We start from the raw sequence: 27,317 nt of genomic DNA on the forward strand, positions 1-27,317 counted from the left end.
CCCTCTGAATTACTATAAATTTTATATTAAGGGGGCTCTCAGGCAAAAATATGGGAGCAGGCACATGGATTTGCTCACACAAATTAATGCTCACACATCAATTTGCTCACCAAATTGATGATGTGGGGATCTGCTTCCCTTTCCTGTAGGGCATGTAGATAGTGCTGCTGGCTTACGGTGTCAAAAGCCTTGGTGATGTCCACAAATACAATACCCAGGGGTTTGTGTTCTCCTTCTGTCAACCGAATTATGATTTGCAGGAGTTTCAGGTTTTCAGAGCATCCCACTGCTCTTATAAAGCCTCTTGGCCTTGGGTTGAGGGGGCAAGCCTTGGTCAGTGTGGCTGGTTAAATACTGGAGAACAGTCTTAGCAAGATCGGATCTGGATAGGTCTCCAGTTGTTAATGTCCTTTAGGCGCTCTGGTTTGGTTGACTTAGGAATCAAAACAGTCCTGCAACCCCTCACCATGTCTGGGATTTTTCCTGATGTTAACCATAAGCTGAAGATCTCCATGGTCCAGGAGTTCTCTGGGTCCATCTTCTTGATGTCTCTTAGAGTTATCCCAAACTGGGAGCTGAACTTTTGCTCATCTCCTGCCCATTTTTCTCAATTTCTATTGCTGTAATTAATTCTCTGAAAGCACCATTGTCGGCTTTCCCATTCGTTTGGAAGTTCCCAAGGCTATCAAGTGTTCTCATATGGCTTTTAAAACTGAAAAATATTCGATGGGTATGATTTCACAGGACAAACACTGTGTCATTCAGGATCATTTTAGCAAGTTTTCCCCTATCTAGATGGAACAGGTCCTGGACGAAAAGAAAATTACCTTTCTTAACTGCTCTTCTTTTCATCCATTTTTGAAAAGGTCCTGTTGTTCCTTTTTCCTGGGTCCCCATTTTTCCCTTATCTCTGGTTGCTATTCTTATCTGGCTGATTCAAAGCATCAGAAGCATTCCTGTGCTGATTGATTGACTGTTGATTGCATCTCCTGGCCATCTAGGAAGTGCTTGAATGCCTGTGGGAAGGTGTTAATTGTCCCAGCTGATACCATTCACTGAGGGTTCTGAGATAATGGGTCTGCAGCTGCCTCTCCCTCTGTCACTTGCTGTTTCCCAGCTGTTGTTATCCTTATCGGGGTGGTGACTCATCTTGGGATCTGTTTTCCTTCCAGCAGCTGCTCTCCCAAGCATCTGACTCCTCCCAAGATCTTTGTCCAAGTCCATTCTCAGGCCCTCGTGTGGTCTCCTGGTTTGATGACTCATCCCTGTTTCTTTATCTACATCCTCGGCTGGTTTCTTGGGCAGCAATCTCCTTTTGTCCTTGCTTTGTTTAGCTGTTTTGCTTGTGATGAGTGTCCTGCAATGAGTTTATTGATGTTCTTGTTCCCCTCAAACTGAGCCTTCAATCTTATCAGTAGTTCTTCCTCCTCTTTAGTCAAGCATCTTTTGTGGGCTCCTTGGTTGGAAGTCTCTTTTGGGTGGGAAAGCAACCCTTTCCTGATTTCTAATCAATAAATGTGCCAATCTTTTGTCTTGTCCCAGAACAATTTTCATCTTGAAGTCCCTCCTGCATTCCTCACATATCCACTCCCTGCCTGGAGCAATTTCTGCTGTTCCCCTGCATTTAGGAAAGTGACAAACAATACTATGATAATTACTCTACTCTTTTTGACATTGAGCACACTGAAAGCAAACCCTCCTTTTCCCATGGGTTACCCTCAGATGTTCAATCAAGCCCAACACACAGTTCACCTGGGTACCACAGCAAGGACAAGGTGGATTTTTTATCAGGAACAGTCACAGTAAGGATGTCTTCCAGTGTCTGTTCCCTGCAGTTCTCTGTCTGAGCTGGGGATGCCGCCAGCTTGGTGTTGTTCTCTGGCTCAGCAGGTGATGTTTCTGGTGTGCCCTCAGTCTCAAAATTGCTGTTTCTCTTCCCGTTGTCAAGCACAAACGATTCACAGTTCCTCAGAAGGCAGGTCTTCAGTCCCACACTTGGCCGTGGTGCAAGCTGTTCATAGACCTCAGGCAGCCTGCTCAAACCCTCCCAGCTTGTGGGAAAATGAACACATTCAAAGTTATTCATTAAAAACTTTGATCTATAAAACCCCAAGCTCACCAGTGTAGCCAATCCATGGTCTGCCAAAATGGGGGGTTCTGATGGTAAACTTTTCGGCACTAGGTCTACCCAGTTTTTAGACAAGAGGTCTACCTGCTTTTTAGAAAATAAAGACATCAAATTTCCCTTACAAAATTGAGACAAACTGTCCACTTTAAAACCCTGGGACACCAAGGCTACCTAGTCACATTTAGAGGTTTGGTTTTAAAGTGGTTCCCCATTTTATGGATCTGGATAGTAAATTTGCCACAATGTTAGGAGAGGTAGAATAAGAATGAGAGTGGACCCCCAAGGACGTAGCAATCTTTTGCCCACTTTCAAACTCTGATGTTGCAGTGTGATGTTGGAATTAAATCCCAATACTCTGGAGCCAGGTTTTGGGCAAAAAGCCACACAGCTCTTACTGTAAATTTGTTTCAGGAGGATGAAATTTCCACAGGAGGATGTTGAACTGACCATCCCCACTGCCTCTGTGCTGGGACAGAGATTGACTGGGTTACATTACACAGGGTATCCAGCAGGACCACGAGGAAGTGCAATCTCTGCAGCAATGCCCGGTTTTGAACTATACTCTCAAAAACTGCCTTAGGAGAGTCATAGTCGCTCCTGCCACTTGCCTGCACTTCATTGAATTTCTTCACTTTGACATTCAGAGCACTGGGCAGAAATCACATTGCGTCAATACCCATCTCAGGCCTTTGTGATGCTTTGTTTTATTTAAACAGTCTGATTCCCCTGGTTTGCACCAGTTCTAAGCTGGCTGCTGGGTGCTGGCCAAGGCGGGGAACCCGCCTGGGGACCCCCCTGGGGACCTCCCCCGTGTGAACCGCTCAGCAGATGCCTTTTCACAGCAGTTGACAGAAGGACATGGAGCAACAGATACGGCTTGATGGTAGCCAGGTGTTCCACAGCAGCTGGGAGTCCCACAGCAGCTGGGAGTCTCACAGCAGCCGGGTACAGCTTGGCAACAGGCACGGGCAGCTCCATAGCAGCCAGGAACGGCTCCTCAGCCAGGCACCCCTTTACAGTGCCAGGGCGCTCTCCTGCCGGGGCCAGGCACTGTCTCGCCGTGGCTGGGCACAGCTGTAGGGGCACTTTCAGTCACAGCAAAGCACAGAGAGGTGGTTCCACTGCAGGCAGAGATGGCTACAGAGGCAGCAGCATGGCACAGAGAAGCTGGAAGCTCACAGGGGCCGGGCAATGCTTCTGAGATCTCAGCTGGTATGGCAAGCCTGGTGGAGGGGCAGCAAACCACGCTCCATGGCCAGGCACTGTCCTGCAGGAGCAAGGCATCTCACAGTGGTGGCAGCTGGCTGCCTTGCAGTGGCTGCAGGGGCAAAGTGCCTCTCTGCTGCTACCAAGTGCTGCTTCTGGGGTTCCAGCTGTGGCAGCAGGGCACAGCAGAGTGGCAGAGTGCCTGTTCAATGTGACTCTGCAGCATGACATCTCTCCACCCTCTGGATCAGCAGCAGTGCGCTCCATTGACAACCCGTGCTGCTCTTGGGCGGTTGCGGCAGTTTCTGCCAGCAGGGCAGAACAAGGGGCAGCAGAGGGCACAGCTGCACAGCAGCCAGTGCTTTCAGGTGCCTTGGCAGCCATGGCAGGGCATGGAGGGGCTGCAGGGTGCACATTTAACACAGCCAGGCTGCTCGGGGCACCTCCACCACTGACCCCAGGGACGGCACACTCAGCTGACAGCGCCCTCTCACCCGGGCAGCGGCACGGCCCCGGATGACCAGGGGACATCCTGCTGGGCAAACACCTCTGCCAAGGGTGGCAGCACAGTCCTGGGGGCAGCAGGGCACACCCCGGGCAGGTCACCCTCATCTGGGGAGGCTTCACGGCTCTGCCTGGTGGCCTCCTGGTGGGCTGTGCCTTCTGCACTCATCCTCTTCCCTCGCTCACCCAGCACAGCGTCTGCTCTCCCTGCTGCCTCCCGCAGAACCCTGCTTTCACTGTTAGCCTTGGTGGAGACCCAGTGAATGCCCCAACTTTCCCCTCCTTGTCTTGTGACACTGCAGCTGTGGAAGCCCCACGTCCCTCTCTCTCTGATACCACACCAGTGGCTGCCCCAACCTTCCCCTCTCGGTGATACCACAGTGTTGGCAGCCCCAAAGTTCTCCTCTCTATGACACTGCAGAGGTGGCCAAACAAAGCTCTACTTTCTATGGCAGCACCACAGTGGCAGTTCCAACATTCCCCTCTCTGTGACTCCTCAACATTTGCAGCCCCAGTGTTTCCCTCTCAGTGACATCCCAATGGTGGAAACCTCAGTGTTCCCCTCTCGGTGACATGACAGCAGTGGCAATACCAATGTCCCCCTGTCTATGACACCAAAGCAATTGCAACCCCAGCGTTTTCCTCTCTGTGACACGAGAGAGGTGGCAGCACCAAATACTCTCCTGTCTGTGACACCACAGCAGTGACTCCCCCAACACTCCCCTCTCTGTGATACCACTGCATTGGCATTCCCAACACTGACTTCTCTGTGGCACCACAGCGGTTGCTGCCCAAAGGTTCCCCTCTCTATAACACTGCAGCTGTGGCAGCAGCACTAGGACAGAAGCAGCAGCTGTGGAACAGCAGGAGTGCAGGGGAGGAGCAGAGAAGGAGCAGTGGAACAGTGGGAGATGAGCAGTGTTGGAGCAGCAGTGGAGCAGTGGCGCAGGAGCTGAGGAACCGTGCTGAAACAGCACAGCACAGCTTTTGAGCAGCAGTTGAGTGAGCATGGAAAAGGAGGAACAGTGGTGGCACAGGAACTACAGCCATGGAAACATGGTGGCACAGGAACTACAGCTATGAAACAGTGGTGGCACAGGAGCTACAGCCATGGAACAGTGGTGACACAGGAACTACAGCCATGGAGCAGTGGTGCCACAGCCCCGCAGCTGTGGAGCGGCGCCTGAGATGCCGAAGCTGCGGGACACAGAGCAGCTCCCAGCGCTGTGTCCTGCAGGAGCCAGCCCCGCACACACCAGAGCGATGCCCCTCAGGCTGAGCCAGAGCTGGGGGCAGAGGCAGGAATTGCTGCTGGGCTGTGGAAGGCGTGGATCGAGTGCATTTACTGGTGACCTGGGGATTTGATCCTGCTCATTGCGGCTGCTTTTGTGCTGTTGGAACCATTCCAGTTCATCTGAAGTCATGAACTCAGGAGAAACTTGGGACAAAAGGAATCAAAGTGCCTTCTGTCCTTCTGTCTTGGTTTGGAAAGACAGGAGTCTACTAAGGAAGGAAGGAGCCTCCCATGAAATGGAGAATGTAAACCTCCCTGCCTCCAAATTGCTATAAATTTTAAACTAAGGGGCTCTCAGGCAAAAAATATGGGAGCAGGAAATAACAGTTATTTCATAGGGAAGAAAATAAAAGGATAAAATAAACAATGCAGTAAACTAAAACAACTATGGCAGAGTCACAACACAACCTGACACTCTGTTGGTCAGGGTGTTGGTAGCAATCCAACTGGAAATGTGGCTGCAGTCCTCCAGGAGTGTCAAGTGTGGTTCTGTTAGAGCAGGGGGTCCTGTAGAAAAGGGTGTAGTCTTTCTCTGAGGATCCAGTGGAAGAAGAGGCAGCTGCTGTTCATCTGGGAAATCCAGGGGAGAAGCTGTGCTGCTATTCCAGAATCTCCAGATTCTATCTGGCTAGAATGCTTAGCTGTTCCCTCTGGGCGGAGCATCTCCCAATGGGATGCTGTAGTTCTTACCAGCCATGCAGTGACATTCAATAGCCTGTTTTCAGCAGATGTCCCCCCAGGAGGGAGGAGTGGTTGTGGAAGAGATAAGGAAAACTGCCATACAGATGGTAAATAAAATCCATCTTGCCTTGCAATCTGGGACACCTGCAGAGAAACACATCTTGGTAGAAGTTGAATGATTTCTGATTTGGGAACTGAAGTGGGTCAATTATTGGCCTGTGGTTTGTTCTCATCCAGAAAGATGTTCCAAAGTACAGCAATTTGGCATTAAAAACCAGGAATGTGCCTCCTCATCTGGATATTGCCCATGGACTACACAGCTATTTGTGGTCAATATGGTAAGAAAACAACTGGAAATCTTTTCCTGATTTCACTCTTTCTTCCAGTCTCTGGGATTAGGCCTCCAACAGTCCTTGCAGGTCTTCTTTCCATAATCTGCTCCTCTGGAGTTGGGATGTGACAAATCAGCAGTGGGAAGAGGGAGGACAATGGACCATTACAACTGCAAACTCTGGTTTTTATAGTCTCTGGATTTCCAGTGCTTAGAAACTGTCATGTTTTCAACTGTCTGAACAAATCCCACATTTGTCGCTTTTTCCCTGGCTGAAAACCTTCCTTTGGCCCTATTTAGGAACTGAGCCTGGGAAACACCTCATTCCAGATGCTTTTTTGTTGGTTTTGCTAAGAGATGCCAAGAAAATCAGCACAAGGGGCAGTGATGAGAGAAAGGGAAGAAACAATTCCTTTCTTTTCTCTTCCTTGCGGAAACTCTTCTCTAGAGATTGTGCTCCAGCCAGAGACTTCCCGGGCCAAGGGCTGAGGAAAGCAATTCAGCTGAGGCAATTGAGGCATCTCCTCCCTGGTCTGTAGCCCTGGGGCTGGGAGGGGACATGGGTGCCCCCCTTGCACCCCCTGGAATGGGGGATTCCTCCTGCCTCTGCCAGGTGCTCCTGATCCTGGCATTAGCCCTGGCCTGGCTGCTCCTGCTCTGAGCTCCCTGCCGTGGTCATTGCTGGTGCTGGAGGGCAGGAGGGAGGGATTCAGTGCAAACCTGGGAGGTGCCAGTGGGCTCAGAGATGTGTAGAGGTGACAGTGACAGAGTGACACAGGGAGGTGCAGATGGACACAGGGACAAGACAACACCCCAGGAAAACCTCTTGGAAATTTGGGGGACTTTGAGTGTAAAATACACATGAACACAGACACACAGACACAGAATACTGCAAAGCATTTCCCAGCTGTCTTAGGTTGGACATGGGGCATGTATTCTATTCCTATCTGATGGGGCAGTTACCTTCTGTTAAATGAGCAGTTTTCTTTATCTCTTCCACAACCAATCCTCCCTCCTCGGAGATATCTTCTGTTAATGGGCCATTGAGTGCCACTGCAGGACTGATAAAATTCCATCATCCCATTGTGAGAAGCTCTGCCAGGAGGGAGGAGCCAAGCATTCCTACCTGGATATAATCACAGGGCGGGAAGACCAGAGTCAGCCTTTTCCACTGGATTGCCAGAGGAAGACGAGGCCCAACACCACCACCACTGGACCTTCAGAGGAAATCCCACTGTTCTACAGGATCCCTGCTTCTACAAAACCACACCTGTCACTGCAGGAGGACTGCAGCCACTGTTTATTGGGACTGCCACCACAACTGTAACCCATAGGGTGTCAGATCGTATTCTGAATCTGTCAGTATTTTTTCTTTGTACTATTGCGTTTATATTTTAATTTTCCTGCTAAATAACTGTAATTCCCATTCCCATATCTGTTGCCTTAGAGCCCTATAATTTCAAAATTATAACAGTTCAGAAGGAGGTTGTTTACATTTTCCATTTCAAGGGAGGCTCCTGCCTTCCTTAGCAGCCACCTGCTGAGACAATGCCCCAGGACACCCAGGCGGGTGAGGAGGAAGTCAGTGCCCCGTTCCCCCTCTCTCCTGCTCCATCTCCCAGCCCAACACGGCCCCCAGCTGCAGGACAACCCCATTGCCAATGCCGTCCTGCCGGGGAAGCACTGGGGAGATCTCCTTCCCCTTCCCTCTGGTACAGAGGCACATCTCATCCTCTCTTTGTCCTTCCTCCCCCAGACAAGGAGCTGAGGATGGAGACCAGGAAGGAAAAATCCCCAGAGCAGAACCTCATGGAAGAGGCTGTTTTGAGCAGCTCCATGGCACAAGAATCTAACAGAGAGGAAAAGCCCTGGAGATCCCACAGGACGAGGGGCTCCAAACCCAGCCCAGGGTGCTCTGAGGAGGAAAGACCCACCCTGGGCCAGGAAGGTGGACAGAGCTTCAGCCAGGGCTCAGAGCTGGTGGTGCATGAGCAGCTTCACGATGGGGAGAAGCCCTACAAGTGCTTGGAGTGTGGGAAGAGCTTCAGGCAGAGCAGCACCCTGATATGCCACCACATGATCCGCACCAGGGAATGGCCCTACGAGTGTGAGGAATGTGGGAAGGGCTTCAGCTGCAGCTCAGAACTCATCAGGCACCAACGCATTCACACCGGGGAGAGGCCGTACGAGTGTCCCCAGTGTGGGAAGAGATTTCGGATCAGCTCCCATCTCATCCTGCAGGAGCAGATTCACACTGAGGAGAGGCCCTTCCTCTGCCCTGACTGCGGGAAGGGATTCCAACGCAACTCCCACCTCATCATCCACCAGCGCATCCACACCAGGGAGAGGCCCTACAAGTGTCCCCAGTGTGGGAAGAGCTTCTCACACAGCTCTACCTTGACCCGACACCAACGCAGGCACCGGTAAGGGAAGCCCTGCATGTGCTCCAACTGCAGAAGGAGCTTTGTGCACTAGTGCAGCTTCATCCTCATGGGAGGACCCACATTGGTCAGAACACTGATGACCCACATTCCCAGTGATCCATGTTGGGAGGACACTTGGCTGGTTATCCTTTTGGCCCTAATTTTCTTCTGATTTGTCTTTATCACTTAAAAACATCTGAAATAGGACTAAAATGAAAGTAATTGATCAAGGATGTCTAAAGTCCCGCCATTTAACAGGTATTTGAGGTGGAATTTATGGTTTGAGAACATTTGTTCTGTAGGATTTGTGGGTTCTTGGGGGATTTCAGCAAGTGTTCTCCATATCTTTGCACTCCAGAATTCCAGATAGATTGGTCTGTCACCTCAAAATGATTCAATCCCATTGAAAACACCTCAATTTTACCCCAAAATTGACCAATCCATGTCAAAATGCCTTATTCCCACCTAAGAAAAACTCAGTCCCATGACAAATCTACTTGATTCCACAATGTCCAGGGTGAGATGGGGTTGGAAGGAGATTGGGAGAAGTGGCATCCAAACTTGAGGGTGTGGGATTGGGATTGTGTGGGGCTGGATCTGTGGCCTGCATTTTGATAGTAAATAAAACATTCAGAATTACTGATTTCTGTCCCATTCATTTTTTGTCAGTTCCAGTTTGTTTTCAGAGTGCCACCTTCGCAGCTGAGTGCGTTTGTGCCCTTCTTTCTCTCCTGCCTTTCTTTGCCTGCTCTGTTTCTCTCTCAGTGTCTCTCTTGACCCAGGGCAGCTCCCACCAAAGACCCTGCCCTGATTTAATTCCCACTCCAGGAGTTCCAACAACCACGGGTGAAGCTATGAAGGCTGGCAGTGAAATGTCACTGTAAGATCTTGCTCCACTTGGCCTTTTTCTCCTTCTTAAGAGCTTTGCCTTCCAGGGCAGGAACATCTTTTCCTGGCTGGAATCTGGAATTCCCGCCCCTGGGAGTGTGTGCCATGGATCCCAGAGGGGCATTCCTGAGGCTCCCAGGGCGCTGCTCCTGCCGTGCCTCCCAAGGAGCTGTGCAGGACCAGGGGACAAGGTCCAGCAGCTCTGTTGGTTCTGCAGTGCCACAACGGCTCCTGGTTCCATGAGTTTCCATACCGCCAACAGCCGTTCCTTGGTTCCCATGATGCCTTGCTGTGTCACCATGGATATTTGGTGTCATGAAGTTCTTCAGTGTCACAATGGCCTTCTTGGATGGGCAGTGCCACCATGGCCCATTGGCTCCATGCAGCCCTGATGGGTCACCATGGACTCTTTGCTTCCATGAGGTTCTGGGGGTGTCTCCATTGTCTCCTTGGATCCACACTGTCACAATGGACCACTGGATCCATGTGGCCCAGCTGTGTCACCATGGCCCCTTGGTTCAATGGGACCCCAGCGTCACAATTGACTCCTTGCTTCCACGTCACCTCCTCAGTGCCAAAATGGCCCCTTCGTTCCATGAGGAACACAAAAGTTTTGTAGAAACTTTGAAAAATTGTGCTTAATACACCTGGGAATATCTGTTTGCATTCAAGAGAGAGGTAAAAGGTGAGAATGGCACCAGCAGCTTCATCTGAACAGAGATCCAGGGAAAGGACAGGGACAGAGAATTCAGCTGCAAGACTCAGAGAATTCTGCTCCCAGAGATCATTTATGCTCACACTGTCCCTTGTAGAAGGGTGACATCATTCCAGGCAGCCTGGACTGAGCAGGTGGTTTCTGAGGTGAGTTTGTTTTTCAGGAAACCCACTCAGGCTTTTCCATTTGCTCTGGTTTGAAAGCAAAACCAGAGAGAGACTCAAAGTCAGAAATACAATTTATTAGGGAAAAAAATCATGCAATAATACAAAACAAAAAACACTGATAAAGTCAGAATATAACCTGTCACTCTGTTGGTCAGGGTGTTGGTAGCAGTTCCTGTTGGAATGGTGGCTGCAGTCCTCCTGGAGTGGCAGATGTGGTAATGCTGGAGCAGCGATCCTGTAGTAGGGTGTAGCCTACCTCTGAAGATCCAGTGGAAAAGGTAGCTGTTGCTCTGGGGAATCCAGTGGAAAGGCAGCTTGTTTTGTCCCCAACCCCAGATAATATCCAGGGGGGCATGCTTAGCTCTTCCCCCCTGGGTGGAGCATCTCACAATGGGCTGATATCATTCTATGAGTCATGAGGTGGTCCATTAAACAGAAATGGCTCCTGGAGGGCATTATCTCTGAGTCATGCAGAAAGGCATTGATGAGTTTATTAACAGGAGATAAGGAATGAAACAATGCCCCTCCTGTTTCAACAGCTCTTGAGGATGGGAATAGAATACATCTTTATATTGTAACCTAGGACATCTCTCACCAATGGAAGGGTGAGACAGAATAACTTCATATTTGGTGTCATTTCATGCTCTGCTGGGAGTTTCCTGAGGGCTGGTAGTGCTGTTGGCTTTAAGAACAGTTTGGGTAATGGCTGTGGGAAGGAGGGCTGGGTAAAAAACCAGAACAGTTTTTATTCTTGTATTTACAGTCTTTTGCTACATGTCCAGTTTTCCTGCAGTTACAACAGTTTCCACTGCCTTTATTACATTCTGTATTGTGGGGAAGCACATTTGCTGCAACCAGCATTTCAATTGCACCCTGACTGGTGGCCTTGGCTAGGCTGGAGTCACAGTCTGAGATCGCCTGGCAAATGCAAGCATCAACCATCTGAGCAATGGTCGGCTCAGGGTCAAGGGGGAGGCTGTGAAGAACCTTTCTGCAGTCAATACTGGCATTACAGAAAGCTAATTTGCTAATAAGATAATCCTGGACCTTTTGATCATCTACCTGTTTTTCCAGGGCTTTCATAAGGTGCTTTATGAACTTGATATAGCTCTCATCCAGGCCCTGGTGAATGTAAGTGAAGTCAGTGTGGTGTGTAGAAGCATCAGGTGTTTGGAGGAGGGTGGACCGTGCGGCGCCTTTGAGATCTTCCAGTATTGACTGGGGGATGACTTCAGCCTGATACTGCAGTCTAGCATAGTCTCCTTCCCTGGTAATGTGGTCCATTGTGAGGTGTTGTCGCCCTTCTTCCTCAACATAACCTTTTGGTAACTCATGAACTTTATTTATCCAAACTCCTTTCCAGAAAATAAATTCATCAGATGACAATATAATTTTCATACACCAGTTTAAATTTTGTGGCACCATTATGTGGGTAGTAAATGGCATGTCCAGCAAATTGTTAAAATAGGGAGAACCCCTCCCATAATCCTTGGCAGCTTTTACTAAGTCCTTCATTTCCCTATGGAGGTAGGGAATCCAAGATTCAGGTGGCAACTGTGCAGTATAAGCAGGGGCCAAAACCTAAATGGGAATCTTGTCCCTATGGATTCCCAGGGGCCAAAACCTAAATGGGAATCTATTCCCTTTGGATTCCTCACTCTCAGATAAGCTATCACTCTTTTCCTCTGTAGAGGAGGCAGGTCTGCTGGCAGAGGCGCAGGCCTTTCTGCCGACCGGCAATGCCTGGCGTTTAAGGCCTTTGGTAGCCAAAATGGCTTCCTTCCAATTGGCCCCATGTCCGGTTCCAGTGATGTGGGAACTGGAAGAGGCTGGACTGGAGCAGAGGCCTGGAAGTGGAGAGGTGCAGCCCGCATTGGGGAGAACCTTTCTGATGATAGGGGAGGGACCCAATGCAGTGGTGGAATTCAACATTAAGGTAGGACCCGTCATAGAGGAGGCACCTGGAGCAAAGGCAGGAAATGGGGATGAAGGCGGGAGGGTATCTAAAATGGCGGTCTCTCTAACAGGAGTGTTGCCATCTTGTGATTTATAGGAAGGGGGATTAGAACTAGGGAATGAAGGAATGTGGGTGAGGGAATATCTCAAGGCAGCATGGCCACTGCCATCCTGAGGAGAGGACAGAAAAGGAGGGGAGATGGCAGACAGCAGATGGCTTGTCTGTGCCAAAGGGCAGGCTCCATCTCCCATCCTGTTCTCAGGGAACCTGGGTTCGGGAACGTGGAGGGCGGGTTGAATAAACCAGGGCAAAGGGTTGGAACCATGAACTCATTAAATGATCCTATAAATTGAATGAAACAACAGATAAAATTTCTCAACTTTTAAAACCCCTTGTGTTTATAAAATATAAAGCTTTTCCCCGACAGCATCCCAAAATGGTAACTGATAGATAGAATCAACAGAGATATCAGGAAGCTCCTCAAATAACCATGAACAATAATTTTTAAACTCCCTTCAGAAAATTAACTCCCCTCTAAATTTAAAACTCACCAAGACCTAACAAAAGCATCCTTTTCAGCTTGGAATGAGTATTTCCCATAGCTGCCCCCAGTGGAAGAGGAAATGCCCACCCACAGGAACAGAAAATCAAAAGCCCAAAGCCCTGGGAGCTCTCTGCCACTCAGTCACTCGCTCTCAGTCTCACAGGCACAATCTCCAGCCAAAGTGGGGCTTATGGGGCTGTCAGAGAAGCTGGTCCCACAGCTGTTGAGGGGATTGTCAACTTCTTCTTAAGTAAGATTTGATAAAACTGGAGTCTCACTTCAGTGTTGTGGCTGACCCGAAGGGGTACAGCTTCCAGTGATGTCTGGCTGGCAGGATCACTGCTGGAGATGCTCACAGGGACCTCAAGGAATCTGGTTCTTCTTCGGGCGCCATGTGTAGCATCATGGCCCTACTGAGGCCCTTGGAGCGTCCAGCACTCATGAGCCCAAACCTCACTGCTGCTTAGAAAGCTGACAGAATGAGCAGGATGGGTCTTCATATGATCTCCAGCAAACTGGGTTTATTGGTACAGGAACAGGCTACACAGCTGAACAGGGTCCAGGGATGAAGACAGGGTGTAGGCTGAGGGATCATGGTCCTATATGGGGCAGTGAGGGTGGAGCTGAGGGTCAGGGTCCAATGGGTATGGGGGAAAATGATGCAGAGGAGGGGGTCAGATCTCAGGTCAGCCAATAGGGAAACAAGGGTTGAGGAATACAGCAAACTAGGGCAAATGGAGGGATAGAGAGAGAACATTCTAGGGCCAAACGTGGGCAATAGGAGTTGAACTAGGGTAATTAGGCCAATGGGCCAATGGGGTAACCTAACGTAACATAAATCAGCATGTGTCTGCAAAGATCAATATGAGAAGAAAGCATCTCACCCTAACCTGAAAGCCTATTCCTCTTATCTAGAACCAGTCCTCCATGTCTGGGGGATTGAGATTCTGATGCTAGGCCTCTGGGCCTCCACCCATCCTCACAGCTGGCCCAGGGCAGCTCTGGAGGGGTCTTGGTGGCAGCTTGGGCTTGGCACACACTTGAGGAGGGTGTCTGTTTTCAACAGGGAGCTCAGGAGTTTTAGAGAGCTAAAAGAAAAAAAAAAAACCCTCTTTGCCTGAGAGCAGCCAGTTCTCCAAACTAAGCTGATGCCAGGTGAGTGAGAAGAGACAGGATGGGGTTCGGAAATGTGGAGCAAGGCTCTCCACACTGTGTCAGATCTCAAGACACAGCTTCTCAGAGCAAGCCAGAGCTCCTTTAGCAAAGTCCCTGGGTCAATATCAGTCACAGAAGGCTGCTAACATTTCTTTTCTAAATAGAACCATACACCCTTAAAACAGGAATGTGGATTTATTAGAAGCTCTTTGAAATATTTCTTCATAACAATAGGAAAAAAACTTCCTAGTGAACTGCACTACAGTAGAGGGAAATCAAGGCAAAACCATGGTTTGTCAGGACTTGCTTGATTCTAATGAGCCCCATGGTGCATTTGGAGCTGAGCCCTTGAATCTCAGGGCCTGAGAGGAGATTGCACAAACCTTTCCAGGAGTCAAAGACAGAAGAAAATCCCAGAGTGTCTCAAAGCATGAATGAATCCCACTGAGGTCCATCCGGAAAACATGGTCCTCATGACTCCTTGGAGGAGAGAATTGGAGGCCAGATGGCACAAAAACCTCTCAGAAGCCTCACTGAGGAAAGGAAATTCCAAAGCACCTTAAAAACCATTATTACCTCAAATTATTAATGAGTTCCACTGAGTGTCAATACAAAGCTCTCAAGGGACTCGTTAAAGCAGAGAACTGAGGCCATGATTGCACAAATCTCTAACGGAGTCTCTATCAAAAGGGAGACACCAAGTACCTTAAAATAACTGAAGTACCTTGAAGCATTAATGAGCGCCACTGAGGGTTGTTACTGACAAAGCCTCTCCATGGACTAATTACAGCAGATAATTGGAGGCCATGATTGTGCAAAGCTCTCAGAGACTGCAAGGCCAAAGCAAAACCCAAAGTCCTTTGAAAAACCTGCAGTCCCTGCAGGGAGCATTCAGGAGCCCCCAGCGCCATTGCTGAGCAAGGCTCCCCAGGGACTCCTTCCAGCAGATTCTTGAGGCCGCTGGGATGTGAGCTTGGGGGGGATGCTGAGGGCAGGACAAGGGGCTGACAGTGCCCAGCCTGGATGGGGCTGTGCCAGGAGGCCCCAGTGCCTCAGGACAAGGTGTCTCCTCACAGCCCTTGGTGGCACAGACTCTGCTGTGCCCCTGGGCAGCAAGACTTGGCTTCTCTTTGTCCCCAGCTGTCATCAGTGCCTCCAGTTCTCTGCTCTGCCTGGGGCCTGGGGACCCTTTCTCAGTCATGTCCCTCAGTGGGACCCATTAAAAGTCAAAGAGATTTTGGAATTGGATTCTGACTCGAAGTTCTTGAGAGGTTTCTTCAGCTCCCTCTCAGGGACTGATGTTCAGGGCATCAGCACAAAGACCCAGAGGCTCATTATAGTCTTTGTGCTGTGTCTGTGCTGCTGCGCTGGGCTGGGCTCCTGGCCCAGAGGCAGCTCCTGGCAAGGGCAGCGCTGCAGAGAGACAGCTCTGCCCAGGAACAGCTCGTGTGCACAGCCCAGCAGGGCTGGGGCACTGCCTACAACCACCCCAGGCACAGCACAGAGGCACAGAGAGCTTCAATCAGGCAGGGCTGGGAAGGGGCTGAGAAGTGCCTGGGGCAGAATCACTGCCAGCCTTGGCACAGGAACCTCTGGCTGCAGGACAATGCAGCTGCAGCTCCTGGAGTGATTTCCTACAGCTGGAACATCCCAATGCCTACAGACTCTGTGAGTACATCTCTGAGTATTTCTGGTGCAGGGAGGTGAAATGCTCATGAAGCTCTGATATGCTGACGGCTTCTGATCAGTCCCAGAATATTTCCAAGAGAAGGATTTTGATAAAAATGAGGACATTTCCTAAGACTTTGTCTTCAGATTCCTTATACTGGAGAATGACATGGAGGGGGGGATAAATATTAAAGGACGATTATGAATTTTGACAAGTGCCTGAGACATCTGAACTGTTCCTTTTAGTGACCATTAGGTTCACAGGAGATCCCTAATGTGCCTTCAGCCACTCTGCCTATGGTCAGCACCAGCATCACCCTTGCTGGAGTCATCAGGCTCAGTCTGAGCTGTTCTTTCTCCAAGCTGCAAACAGAATCTGCCCCCAGACAGTGCCCTGCAAACAGGCAGGGTTCTGTCAGGCCAGGGAGAGTGCACAGAGATTTGGGGTCTGTGAGAGCTGGCAGGGACAGATCAGGCACAGGGAAACACCTGCAGGAGGAAAATCTCCAGCAAGCAGAGAGAAGATCAGGCAATGAGAGAAAACAAACCCCAGCAATGCTGTGGCAGGGCAAGTTGAGAGATGTCCACAGGATCCCCTCCAGTGCAGCCTCTCCCTCTGAACAAGCCCCCTCCCTCCTGTGCCCCAGCCAAGCCTGTGCCTCAGGGCTGAGGCTCCAAGGCGTGCACAGCCCCTCCTGTGCAGGCAGAGCTGCAGCAGAGCCATGGGGCAGCTCTGCAGCCCCGGGCCCAGTTCCCTCTGCAGAGCACAGCGCTGGGAGCAGCTGCCCAGCCCTGGGGGCTCTGAAGGGGGCACCGCTGGCTCAGGGTGATGCTGTCTCCAGTGCCCGGCTCTGGGCAATGCTGTCAGGGCAGCCAGGGAAGGAGCTGCATCTCCCTTCATCCAATGCCAGCATAAGGACACTTGAAAGTCCCTCTGAGATTTCAGTCCAAGCCGGGAGCTTCAACCCAGCTTGCAAACCTGTCCTAGATCATCTCTGAGTGATAAGATCCATGGGGAAAGGCAGAGGTGTTGTGACACTGAAAATGCTGCTGGGTTGGTGAAATGAGCAATGTGAGTCCTTGGCTACAAATGTGGAGCTGGGCTGTGATGGATCCATCTGCTCTCAGCAGTGCCTGGGGGTTTTTAAGAGAAACGTGGGACTGTGAATATCCTCCATCTGAGAAAAGTGAAAGCCCAGAGGAACTGCAAACAGAATGAAGTGACAGATCATCTGCCCCCAGTCTCCACTCATTATCTTGCCTCAGGGAAATCACTCTGTTCTACCAGAGGGCAGCAGAAATGCTGAGGGTTTCTGATATCCAAGAATACCAGGAAGTACATGGAAAGAGCTTAAAAAGAAAACATCAGAACTCTTCAACACAAGAGCATGTCTCTGTGTGTTACAAAGGAGGGTGTATGGGAAATGGCTTTGATTTTGGTTACTGGTATCTCCTCTAACCCTTCATTGTCCCTTTCTCCATGAACAGGTGCCCAAGTGCAGCCACAGCAAATGTCCAACAGCAGCTCCATCAGCCACTTCCTCCTGCTGCCATTGGCAGGCACAGGGCAGCTGCAGCTCCTGCACTTCTGCCTCTTGCTGGGCATCTCCCTGGCTGCCCTCCTCAACAGCCTCATCGTCAGCGCCGTAGCCTGCGGCCACCACCTGCACACGCCCATGTTCTTCTTCCTGCTCAACCTGGCCCTCACTGACCTGGGCTCCATCTGCACCACTGTCCCCAAAGCCATGCACAATACCCTCTGGGACACCAGGATCATCTCCTACTCTGGATGTGCTGCTCAGTTCTTTTTCTTTTTGTTCTTTATCACAGCAGAGCTTTCATTTCTGACCCTCATGTGGTCCGACAGCTCTGTGTCCATCTGCCAAGCCCTGCACCACAGGACCCTCTGCCCCCTGGGCAGCAGAGCTTGTGCCCACATGGCAGCAGCTGCCTGGGCCAGTGCCTTTCTCAGTGCTCTCATGCACACGGCCAATACATTTTCCCTGCCCCTATGTCATGGCAATGCCCTGGGCCAGTTCTTGTGTGAGATCCCCCAGATCCTCAAGCTCTCCTGCTCACACTCCAGCCTCAGGGAACTTGGGCTCATCGTGCTTAGTCTTTGGTATTTGGTTGTTTTGTGTTCATTGTTTTCTCCTATGTGCAGATCTTCAGGGCCGTGCTGAGCAGGGACAGCACAAAGCCTTTTCCACCTGCCTCCCTCCCCTGGCTGTACCTTTGTTTCTCAGTACTACAGTATTTGCCTGTTGTTGCAGGCTCCCAGCCAGGTAATAATTAGCATTGACTCCATGATTGCAGAAGGCTGATCCATCGCTTTATTCTACTACATTATATCATATCATACTGTACTTATTAAGAAACTCATCCCCTTTCAGACAGTCCAATACAGCTTTGATCTAATTGATCAATCAATCCAAACACCATGCAGTGGCCAGGCAGAGCTGTCAGCAAAGGAAGGGCCCAGCCAGGTGGGGCAGCCAGGGGATGCCAACAGCTTGCAGGGACAGAGGCACAGGGCAGGGACACCATTGGACAGCCTGGGCTGCACAGGGCACAGGGATGGGCAGCAGCTGCAAGACAGTCCTGCCAGAGCCACCTTGGGCAGCACTTTGGCCATGGCTGCTGGTCCTGGGGCCAGGAGGGGACAAGTGACCCTTGCAGGCCTGGGGCCTCATTGCCTCCTTGTCCCTGCTCAGCAGCCTGGCAGGGGCCACCCCACGCTCCTGCCCCTGGCATTGCACATCCCCACATGCCAGTGCCCATCCCGGGAAGAGCCCTGAGCAAGGAGGGAGGGACAGGATCTGCCTGGCCAGGGGCTGGGGCTCAGGCCTTGGCCCTTTGCATTCCTCAAACACATCCAGGTTTGCTCAGCACCAGAGACACCTTTCCCTTGCTTGTCCCCACCTGTCATCACTGCCTCCAGTGTTCTGCTCTAGCTGGAACCTGGGGACACTTTCTCAGTTGTGTCCCTCACAGAGATCTATTTAAAGTCCAAGAAACTTCAGTGTTTCAATAGAACTGAGTTCTTGAGGGTTTTGTGACATCACTGAGGGGGTTGTGACATCACAGAGCTGGCTGTGACATCACAGAGCAGGATATGAGGCTATAGAGTAGAGTCTGCCATCATAGAGGGTGGCTCTGTGGCATCAGAGAGTGGGTTGTGACATCACCCAGTGGCTGTGTTACATCATAGAGCAGGCTGTGACATCAGAGAACAGATTGTGACATCACAGGGTGACTTTGTGTCATCGGTCTTCTGTGATGTCACAGCACTGCTGTATGACATCACAAGGTGACATAGAGTTGGCTCTGCGACACAGCAGGAGGCTGTGTGACATCACAGATATAGCTGTGTGACATCACGGGGACAGTGTGACATCACAGGGCTGTGTGACATCACAGAGATGGTTATGTGACATCACATGTGCTATGTGACATCACAGGGGGCAGTGTGACATCACAGAGATGGCTGTGTGACATCACATGGTCAGTGTGACATCACGGGGGCTGTGTGAGGTCACTGGGGAGGTCACTCTGTCCCAGCCCCCCCCTCAGTTCTCCCCAGAGCAGTCCAACCCTGCTCATGCACAGCGGGGTCCCTGTCTCCCCGGGTCCCCCCGGGTCCCCCGGCCCCGCAGCCTCCCCCAGAGGATGTTCCACGAGATCGACCCCAGAGCCTGACACGGGGACAGGGGGCCGGGGCCCTGGGGCTGGGACAGGGACCCCCTGGCAGCGTTCCCGTGTCCCCCAGGGCCAGAGCCTGGGCCAGGGCTCCTTCACCCTGCTATCAACAAGGCCTTGAGAGCGCTGAAAAAATCCCCAGCAAGGGAGCAGCAAAAATCACATTTAATATTAAGGGACAGCAGCACAAAGTTCCTTGGCAAGAGTCACTCTGCTCCTGACTGGACACTTCAGGCACACCAGGGAAACAAAGCAACAACAAAACCAAACAGAGTCCAGGTAATCAAACCAGAAATGAACTGAGAACTGTCCCTGTGTGTGTGACACAAAGACAGTGAGGGCAAGGATAAAATGAATACAGCCTAAAACCTTAACAGAGCTCAAACTTAACAGGACTTAACTTGTACCTTAATGTTAACTGATACCTTCAAGTTCACAATTTAGCAAAAGAGCAGAGTGTAACAGCATTTAACTTAACTTAAACCTATGACTTTGCAATTTAACAGAGAAAAACACTTTACAATATTTAACTTAGCTTATAACTTATATTAAAGGTAACAACTTAGTAACTAAGAACTACTCTTAGCAGCATTTAACTTCACTTACAGCTTGTGATTTAACCTTACCTACAAGCCTGACTGGCTCAGCTATGCAAGGCACTCACACCCCTCAGAGAGCAGCATTTCTGCCACATTTCTGCAGCACAGGCACTCCTGTGTGCACACAGACACAAAGAGTCAGTGCAAGGCACCTGTGAGAAATTCCCCTGAGGGCAGGCAATGCTCCCTGAGGATCCTTTGGCATCTCCCCAGCAAAGGGCAAAGGATTGAGCCTGGAGGAGTGGGGGGATTGGCCCAGGCTCTGTGGTTGTTCAGGATCCCCGAGTGCAGCAAACGGGAGAGTTCCTGGCTGGGAGAGGCCCCACTCAGAGGGAGTCGCTGGCCCAGGAGAGCTCCAAGGGCTCCTTTTGGAGCACTGTTTGCAGGGCCCCAAGAGAGGGGCTTCAGTCCCAGCAATGGTTCATCCTGGCTGCACTTGGCATCAACAGCTTTCTTTGGCAGGGTGAGAACAGGGATCTTGTGCCACTGAGGGAACAAAAACAGTTCCCAGGGCTGCTGCTAAAGGAACCAGGAGCTGGTTGGGCATCAGCAGTGCCTGGAGCAGACAGTGTTTGTGATGAGCTGCAGAGGAGTTGAGCCCAGGGGCTGTTGGCCAACGCCGAGGCCCAAGGAGCATTTCTCAGCTGGCAGGGTGGCCTCAGAAGGGGAAGGTGGGATAATTCACCCTCTCAGTGAGCTCCCAGTCGCTCCCAGTATTTCCACATCCGTGCTCCAAGTGCTACTCCCAGCCCTGATCCATGGGGATGGGAATGTCCCGCTCCCTTGCTGGGGCAGGGTCACACCTGAGCCAGGTGTGCAGGGCAGGACCTTGCCCTGACCCCAAGCACTGTCCCAGCTGCAGGATCTGCTTCCCATTGGCCTCTTCCTCCTGCGGTCCCAGCCCAGCTCGATGCTGAACAAAGGGGCTGGGCCGGGGCCATCCCCCAGCAGGGGCTGCTCGCCCCCTCTGCCCCCTCCCCAAATTCCCTCTGGGGCAGCACAGCTGGGGCAGGAGCCCTGTGGGGAGGGACAAGGGGGTGACACCGGCATGGGGGGGTCACACACGGCCCCGGGGTATCCCCCCTCACTCCCACGGTGCCAGGAACACAAACCCCTCCATGGAGCCCCTGTCCCCCAGCAGCACCTTGTGCGCAGGGTCTGGGGGCAGCTCTGGGGGTCACGACTGCCCTAAAACCCCCTCCCAGCCCCACAGCCACTCCAGCTCCATCAAACCACCCCACAGATCCCTGCTGTCCCCCACACCCCAAACCACTCTGTGCAATAGAAATGGCCCCAAGATCCATCAAAACTCTTTCCCACCTCTGCCAAGACCCACCCAAGTTCTCTCCAAGCCACACAGCCCTTCCACAACTCCCAAAACTCTCCCACAGACCCCTCCAAAGCCCCCTTAACCCATTCCCAGCACCACAAATGGAGCCAAGAGCCACCAAAACTCCTTCCAATCCTCTCAGGATCCCCTAAACTCCTTCCCAGCCCCCCATGGCACTGACCAGAAGATGTTTGTGGACAGGAACATCCACAGGTGAGAGCAGCTCAGGCCCTTCAGCAGCGTTTTAGGCACTTCCATCCTTTTGGGGTCTTCCCAGAGGCCTAAAGATGTTAGAGGGAGGACTGCAGAGGGGGATGAGGGATGCCAAGAGTGGGATTTTGGGGACTGGCTGCTCCTCTTGCCTGAGTCCATCTCTAGAATTCACCAGGTGTCTGATGTCCATAAAAACCTCCAGACCACCAGGATTCAGCCACCCTCAAAAAAACCCAAACCACCAAAATTCAGCAAAAAAACACCCACCAAGGAGTTCCCCTCTCTGGTCTCCCTACTTTGCAGTTCAGGGGCTCCCTCCTGTCTGGGCTCCTGCAGCCCCAGTGTGTATTGGTGTCCCCTCTCTCTGGGCTGCTGGGGCAACTCCAGAGGTTCCTTCCCTGGGCTCCCCAGGTGAGTCAGAGGGGCCCAGGGGTGCTGCCTGTGCGGGGTCCCTGTTTCAGCACCCAGGGTACCCAAGGGTGAAAAACGCCAATCACTTGTTTTTAAAATTTTAAAAGTTTAATAATAATAAAATGGTTATAAAAATAGTAATATAATTAGAGCATTAGTAATTTGGACAATTAGGATTTAGGACAATATGAGACAACAAAAACAAAGAGTAACAGACGTCCAGGTACCTTTTTCTGGGCAGCATAAGCCCAAAAAAGGACACACATTAACCGAGGATTAACCCTTAAAAACAATAACCTGTTGCATATTCACACACCACATACATGATGCATAAATTCCATTCAAACACAGGATTGTGTCCGGTCAGTGTCAGCTTCTTCCTCTGAATCCTGAAGGCGTCTTCAAGCCTGAGGGAGGCAGGAAGCAGTTAGTTTCCTCTGATAAGAGAGCAATAAATTCTCTTTCTCTGAAAGATTTAGGTGTCCTGTGGCTGCCATCTTGCTGCGAGTACCTCATTCCTTTCTTTAAAAAATACCTCACATACACAGTTTCTATTCTAACATTATGCTATAACCTAAACTATATTCAACACACTTCAAAAATCAATTAAAAAATCAATACAGCATAACATCCTAACATAACACATAATATTCGTTTTAATATTTGCAAAGAGCCAATCATAAAATATGCATTCTTCACACCATGGGTGTCCCTTGTCCATGGTACCACCATCTCCGGGCTCCTGGGCTCCCCCTTATAGGGGTGTCCGACACCGCAGGCTGCAGAGGCTCCCCCAGCTCCGGGGCCCCCTCTCCGCTGTGCCAGCCCCCAGCCTGCCGGGCCCGGGCCATCCCCCTGTGGCTCTGGGCTGACGCTGCAGCGCCTGCCCCGGGCAGCCCGACCCCCGCCAAGGAGGGTCCCTCGCACCCCCGGCCCAGCGCCGGGGCTCTGTCAGCACCAAACACCGGGACCCCCAAAATTCTGCCGGGCCAGAGCCACCGAGGGGCGCCCGGCCCTTGGCCTGCTATAGATACAGATTGCAATATTGGCTTTGTGCAAATGTTAACATGGATTTTAGATGGGTGCTGTTAAAATAACTTTGTTATAAAGATACAGTTTTCATTTCTGTTATTAATTATAAGCTTAGACATAATAGTGATGTAGTTGATATAAGTGTGCTTGTGTTACAGTGCCTGCTTGGATGGGATAACATCCAATGAACATGGGATGAGGACACCTGGTACAGATGTGCCAGCTATCAGCACTCATCCTCTGAAGGCAGTGTGGGCAGCGGCCAAAACTGAAGATGATAAGAAAGGACCAAAACCACAACCAAGGAATACACATGCCCTAAAAAGGTGGAACTGAGGAGGACCCATGCTAAACAGCTCTTGGAATATTTTCTTTGGGAAAAAAGAAAATATTGGAATATTTTTTCTTTGGGAAAAAAAGTTTACTATGCATAAGTGTCACAGATATCTTTTATGGAAAATCCTTTCCTTAGGATTTTTCCTCCTGAGAAGCTGACAGGCCTCAGGAACAAAATGTAAACATTGCTTATCTGCTGCTGTGGAACACAACAGGTGGATCTGTGATTGGTCTCATGTGGATGTTTCTAATTAATGGCCAATCACAGTCAGCTGGCTCGGACAGAGTCCGAGCCACAAACCTTTGTTATCATTCCTTCTTTTGCTATTCTTAGCTAGCCTTCTGATGAAATCCTTTCTTCTGTTCTTTTAGTATAGTTTTAATATAATATATATCATAAAATAATAAATCAAGCCTTCTGAAACATGGAGTCAGATCCTTGTCTCTTCCCTCATCCTTGGACCCCTGTGAACACAGTCACAGTCAGACTAAACAACAAGCTGCAGACTGAGCTCACAGATGCACATTTCACCTCAATCCAAATGGACTTCTCCTCTGGAAAATTCCCCCTCTGCCTCAGAGCCCTCTCCCCAGGCTGGGTCCCAGCCTGGCCTGAGCACTCGACGCCAGCAGTGGGAAAAGCTGCACTGCCAGAGGGATCGGGGGCTGGCCGGGCCTCAGAGTAATTCTAGAGCTAAAGCGTGAGAGACATCAGCGCCGTTCAGATAATACATGCCAGCGCTCATCCCGGGCCCGGCCACCGCCTCCTCCTCCTCCATGGGAACCCAGGGTCGGTGCCTAGCACCGCAGCTGCAGCCCGTGCCCGGTGTGTCTGTGCCCAAGGGCTCTGGGAGATGTTGAATTTTCATCTCTTTCTCTCACCTGCAGCTCTCCAGGCCTCCTGTCAGGATCCCCTCTGGGCACCAAGGCTTCTCCACGGGTCTCCCTCATTTGGCTGTTCCCTGTTCCTCAGCACTGCTGTGACCAAACCATGGGGAAAAACTTTCATTAAAGATGTGTATTTTTGAATTGGCTTCTGGCAAATATTCAAATGAATATCTTTTGTGTGGTGTGTTATAAAGTTATGCTGCATTAATTTTCTTACATAGTGTGTTAAATATAGTTTTAGGTTGTAACAAAGCAGCAAAATAGAAACTCTGCTATGTAGAATACTATTTTTTTAAAGAAAGGACTTGCACTGAGATAGCAGCCACAGGACACCTAAACCTTAGAGAGAAAGAGAATTTATTGCCCCATTATCAGGAGAAATGAACTTCTTCCCGCCTTACTCAGCCATCAGGATTCAGCCTGGCCTGAGCACTCGACGCCAGCAGTGGGAAAAGCTGCACTGCTAGAGGGATCGGGGGCTGGCCGGGCCTCAGAGTAATTCTAGAGCTAAAGCGTGAGAGACATCAGCGCCGCTCAGATAATACATGCCAGCGCTCATCCCGGGCCCGGCCACCGCCTCCTCCTCCTCCTGCTGCTGGGGCCCTCTCAGCCCGGAGCCGCCGTTTCCAGCGCCCAGGGCCGCTCTCTGTGGCTGCAGCCGGGCCCCGCCACTGCAGCCCTTGGCCTGGCGCTGGAGCCGGTGCCTCTGCTGGCAGCAAACCCCCCCCCGTGCAGAGCCGCCCCGGCCCGGCTCTTTCCGCGGCCCCGGCTCGGCGCCGCCGCCATCGCCCTCAGCCCTCCACCGCCTCGCCGGGCCCGGCCCGGAGCCCTGGGGCCTCAGCGGCCTTCGGGGCACCGCGCTCGGGGCAGCGACCGCTCGGGGCACCGCGGATCTGCCCGGCCCTGCACCAGCCCCGCTCGGGCACCGCGGATCTGCCCGGCCCTGCACCAGCCCAACTCCGGCACCGCGGATCGGCCCGGCCCAGCACCAGCCCAGCCATGCCCGGCCCCGCTCGGGCACCGCGGATCTGCCCAGCCCTGCACCAGCCCCGGGCCCGACCCGCACCACGCACCCGCTGCCGCCGCCGCTCCGCTGCCAGGGACACCCGGCCGGAACGGGCAGGGCCGGGCCGGCAATGGGACCCGCCCGCAGCCGCCTCCGCCTGCCCCGGCACCAATCAGCGCCTTCCACCCACCGCAATGGGCATTTTGAATAACGCGCGGTTTCTGATTGGCTTTTGGCAGATATTCAAACGAATACTTGATGTGTTACGTTAGAAAGTGATGCTGTATTAGTTTTCTTAAGTAGTGTGTTAAATCTAGTTGTAGGTTGTAACAAAATGTTAAAATAGAAACTATGCTATGTAAGATACTTTTTTTTTTTAAAAGAAAGGACTCACACCAGTCAGCAGCCACAGGACACCTAAATCTTTCAGAGAAACAGAATTTATTGCTCTCTTATCAGAACAAACGAACTTCTTCCCGCCTCACTCGGGAAGAAGCCGTCAGGATTCAAAGGAAGAAACTGACACTGACCAGACAGAATCCTGTGTTTGAATGGAATTTATGCATCATGTATGAGGTGTGTGAATATGCAACAGGTTATTGTTTTTTAAGGGTTAATCCCTTGTTAACGTGTGTCCTTTATCAGGCTTATTTTGCCCAGAAAAAGGTACCCGGACATGCATAACTCTTTGCTTCTATTGTCTCTTATTGTCCTAATCCAAATTGTCCAATTATTACTCTAATTATATTGCTATTTTTATAACCATTTTATTATCATTCAACTTTTTGACATTTTAAAAACACGTGATTAGCGTTTTTCACACTTTTTAACACCAATTCGTACATTAAAAGCAGGCATAGCTTTATTTTGTCGCTGGGATCACCCAGCCCCAGCTCTTTCACTCCCCAGCTGGTACCTGTGTCACAGGTGAGCAGGCAGATGATGCTGCCCTCAGGAGCTGGGGCCCAGCACCCAGGTGCAGGTGAGGTGCAGCAGTTCTTTTCAGGGATTCTGAAAGTGAAGGAAAAGGAAGTTTATTTTCTGACTCTAACATTTATAGGTTTTTAAAAGTGACCATGGATTGGAGGCTGAAAGTGCCACCTCTCCAATGACACTGGACAAACCAACAGTTTAATAAATTTCTTTTCTTCTATAAAAGAATGCAAAACAAATCTCAGGAGCTCATTCCTTCCAGAAAGATTATTGATACTGCTCTAGAAGGCACCTGGGAACAGCATCTCAATCCTGCCCATGTTTTCCCAAAACCGCTCCCTGCAGCAGGAACAGCTGGGTGCAGTTGTCACTGCAGATGTTCAGGCACCCAAAGCAGCTGCAGCTGTTTGTCAGCAGCAGAGCAGATATTCCCTGTGCCATCACCTTTCCATAGGGATACAGAAGCTCTGGTTCTGGGGTATGTGATCCTGCCTGCTGAACTCCAGGGAAATCCACATTGCTCATTGGAAAACCCACCTGAACTTTTCTTTTAAATGTGATGGAGAAATGTCTCTGCATCCGGGGGCTACTGTGGTGCTAAATCACCTGAGGAGTGTTGGGGTGTGCAGGAACCCTACAAGTAAGGGATCAATAATCCCTGGACAGAAGCTGGGCTGCTCAGGAGAAATAATCCCTCGACAGAAGCTGGGTAACTCAGGATCAATAATCCCTGAACAGGAGTTGGGCTGCTCAGGATCAATAATCCTGGACAGGAGCTGGGTAGCTCAGGATCAATAATCCCAGGACAGAGGTTGGGCTGCTCGGGATCAATAATCCCCACACAGAAGTTGGGCTGCTCAATCATCTGAGGAGTACTGAGGTGTGCAGGAACCCTACAGGTAAGGGATCAATAATCTGTGGAGAGAAATTGGGATGCTCGGGATCAATAATCCCTGGACAGAAGCTGGGCAGCTCAGGATAAATAATCCCTGGACCGATAATGGGCTGTTTAGAAGAAATAATGCCTGGACAGAAGCTGAGCTGCTCAGTTTTAATATAATATATGTCATAAAATAATAAATCAAGCCTCCTGAAACATGGAGTCAGATTTTCATCTCTTCCCTCATCCTTGGACCCCTGAGAACACAGTCACATACCTCCCTCTCAAATACATCTGCATGCAATTTCACAACAGGTTCATACATATTC

At 50.8% G+C, this 27,317-nt stretch overlaps 2 non-coding genes and 1 pseudogene across 2 annotated transcripts; 1 reads left to right on the forward strand and 2 right to left on the reverse strand.

Moving 5' to 3' along the window:
- The window catches only part of LOC128937678 (antigen peptide transporter 2-like), a 78,924-nt pseudogene that overhangs the window by 41,567 nt on the left and 10,040 nt on the right, over window positions 1-27,317 (forward strand).
- On the reverse strand, window positions 23,953-24,035 carry LOC128937725 (small nucleolar RNA SNORD45). The gene has a single exon (XR_008483076.1). It is a non-coding gene; the product is annotated as a small nucleolar RNA SNORD45 (small nucleolar RNA).
- LOC128937729 (small nucleolar RNA SNORD45) lies at window positions 24,654-24,736 on the reverse strand. The gene has a single exon (XR_008483079.1). It is a non-coding gene; the product is annotated as a small nucleolar RNA SNORD45 (small nucleolar RNA).

This window comes from Melozone crissalis, unplaced genomic scaffold (assembly GCF_028551555.1).
Source record: "Melozone crissalis strain CALT ecotype California unplaced genomic scaffold, PUWL_Pcris_2 ptg000021l_1, whole genome shotgun sequence".
In the NCBI taxonomy this organism is placed as follows: domain Eukaryota; kingdom Metazoa; phylum Chordata; class Aves; order Passeriformes; family Passerellidae; genus Melozone; species Melozone crissalis.